The 3055-nt window shown below is 35.4% G+C and overlaps 1 non-coding gene across 1 annotated transcript; it reads right to left on the bottom strand.

Moving 5' to 3' along the window:
• Window positions 1–875: 875 nt before the first annotated feature.
• On the bottom strand, window positions 876–982 carry LOC127117162 (small nucleolar RNA R71). The gene has a single exon (XR_007801918.1). It is a non-coding gene; the product is annotated as a small nucleolar RNA R71 (small nucleolar RNA).
• Between the last annotated feature and the right edge of the window lie 2073 nt (window positions 983–3055).

Here is a 3055-nt window from a genome sequence, read left to right as displayed (position 1 = left end):
TTATTAGTGTTGAGGATTCCTTTAGTAAGTGGAACTCATGATAAATATGGTTGAAAATAGTAGAATTTGAATATTTTCTAGTTATTTGCTTTAGCAATAAAGAACTAAAATTATAGGGGAAATTATAACTCATGAAAGATATGTACTAATGTTAATGTGAGACTTAGAAATTTGTTCTTTAACTTAGTTGGATTTGTTTTGATGTTGTACGCTTACATCATTAGATCATGTAAAATTTGAAACATATTTGCATATAAAATTTCTGGTAGACAATTCAAAACTTAAACTAGAAGGAGACATAAATTTTGATGTTGTTTTTTGACCTTAGTTTAGAAGGAGACCATGAACCAGAAAAAACACTTTAGATTTTAAGGAGATACTAGATTGCACTTCAACAACCAGGAACTCTGTCCCTTCTAGTTTATTTGAAGACTTGGAAGAGGACTTTGGAGAAGATCATCAAAAAGAAGTTGTGATTGAGACTGACAATATTGGCCTAACTAATGATACATCAAAAAATATTAGAGACTATTTTTTATCCAAATCCTACGAACAATGGAATCATTAGGCCTGAGATCATTGTGGGTCAGTTGAAGTTTAAGCCAAATGATGTTTCAAATGTTACAAGCCATTGATCAATACTCAAGGGTTGTTATTGATGGCCCTCATCTCCATTTAAGGAAATTTCTAGAAGTTGCAAGCAACATTAACATCCCTGGAATATTTGATGATTCTTTTAAGTTAAGGTTGTTTCCTTACTCTCTAAGGGATAAAGCAAAAAGTTGGCTCAATTCCTTATAGCTTATTCCATTTCCACATGGAATGCTTTGGCTGAGAAAATTCTAGCCAAATACATCCCACCTGTCAAGAATGCCAAAATGAGAAATGAAATCTCATCTTTTAGGCAAGGAGAAGAAGATTATTTATTTGATTCTTGGGAAAGATTTAAAGAATTACCGAGGAAATGTCCACATCATGGAATTTCCATTTGTATTCAGCTACAGACATTTCACAATGACTTAGTTCCATCATCAAAGAACATGCTGGTGTTTACTGGTATTTTTAATATGTAAAAGTTATGTTTGAAGCTCTTAACACTTAGCATTTTCCAACATGGTTATTACTATTCTTTATTGAATTTCTCCACCTAGAATTTAAAGGCTAATAAATTCCCCCAAAAAATTCAAATTTCGATCATATGTATCAGATTTAAGAAAGATGGTGTGTTTAGTAATTTCTCGACATTGTTCAATATAGCCTACACGCGTTATAGTCATCATGACTATTTTTCACCAAACTGTCACGTCAAGGACGTGCGTGCAGAATGTCATCATCACCCCGATTTTCTAGGACGACTATGGGCCATGAAATTAAATGATAATAAAAGAAATCATTTAATTTAAACTTTTTCCCAAAAAATTAAATGCCACGTGTCCATTTTGAAACACAACTTGTCCAATTTTTTAGAGGGAAACTGGAAAGTTTTTCCTCTTTGTGGCTATATATACGTCTCTTACGCATTTCTTTTCTTTTTGCACCGTCTCCTTCCTCAGAACCCTAAAATCTCTTTGAATTCCCTAAAAAAAATCCCCCGCTTTTCTCAAAGAAACTCATTTTTTTATCAAATGTTCTCAAGAATCAATAATGGCTTCCAATTCTCTTTCTAAGCTTGTATTCTCATGGATGAACACACCTAATTCTCAGAGCCTCCCATGAAAAAGGAAAATACTTCAATATGGTTTTCTCAAATATTAATCCCATGCTCCCTTACAGGTACTAATTATGCTTTCATGGGTCCTCTACCTAGACTAAGAAAGAAACCCCAGAACTTGGAAAATGGTTTCCCTAGTATCTAATAGTGTGAACCTCTAGTGTTTAAGGATGATCCTTTTGATCTCAGTTTCATGAAGATCCGAGTGATTCGGTCATCTCTTTCGACCAACAATACTTCCTACATTAAGTGGCTTGATAGGGTTCAACAAAAGAAGGAACCCATATGGAAAAATCAGGGTATATTTGACTTGATACACCTCTCAATAGTTGGTCATATGTATAACTCTCAGATGCTGGTTATTTCTATCTGCTTTTGGGAATCTTCGACCAACACATTTCACTTACCATGTGGAATGATCACTCCCACGCTATTTGATATGTTAGAAATTGTTGGCCTTAGACTAATCGGGGGAATCTTCAACCCCACCCTGATAAACAAGACCAGGATTAATTTCACCTTTTCTCTCCCTAGTTAACCTGGCTGACAATGTGAGCACTCAGGAACACATAGCTTTCCTTACCTATTAGCTACCTCACTACGTATTTTGCTCCAAATCCATTCAAGTAGCCAATAAATTTATCCCTCTGGCTACTCAACTACATGAGAGGAGAAACGTTTGTCTCAGTAAGCTAATCTTATACAACCTGTATGAATCTTTGGTGATTGCCTCTCGTGACCTCAATTCACTGGTAGATCCTAAGGAATATTTCTTGATCTCAGGCCCCATCTGGATCTTACAATTGTGGCTTAATGCCACTTTGAACCTTTCCTTAAGGCTGACATTTCATCTAACCCAAAAGGAGAATCAATTGCTTAAGGATTTCTAAGATTATGCTAGATGATGATAACTATGCATCGAAGGAAGCCTTTGAAAGCTACTTCTTAATGTACTACAACTGTAAAACTTTCCGCTTGACTATGGAGCCCTTCTTCAGTAAAATCCATGGGACATAGTGTTTCAGAAAGCCATTTCCCGCCTCTTCGCCTGAGGAGAAAAGAGAAATTGACGCCATTTGGATGGAATTCTCCCAACCATCTGTCTTGTTCACCAAACTTTGTTCTTCTCGATCAAGTATTAGGGTGGCTTATTATTAGCCAAACTTGGTAGCCAAGGTAGTTTGGCTTTAGCCAATTCTTTCCAATATCCCTTATTTTAAAAGAAGAGTCAATTTTTGTTGTTGTTGATGAGCCATATGAAAAATGCCTCCATAAGTGTTTAAACTTTTTCAATAAAAAATCTTCAAACCACAATCCTTTTGAATTCTCGCCTTCTTTCCATTA

This window comes from Lathyrus oleraceus, chromosome 1 (assembly GCF_024323335.1).
Source record: "Lathyrus oleraceus cultivar Zhongwan6 chromosome 1, CAAS_Psat_ZW6_1.0, whole genome shotgun sequence".
Classification (NCBI taxonomy): Eukaryota; Viridiplantae; Streptophyta; class Magnoliopsida; order Fabales; family Fabaceae; genus Lathyrus; species Lathyrus oleraceus.
The sequence above is the reverse complement of the archived record's forward strand: the minus strand, read 5'-3'. Positions and strand labels throughout refer to the sequence as shown.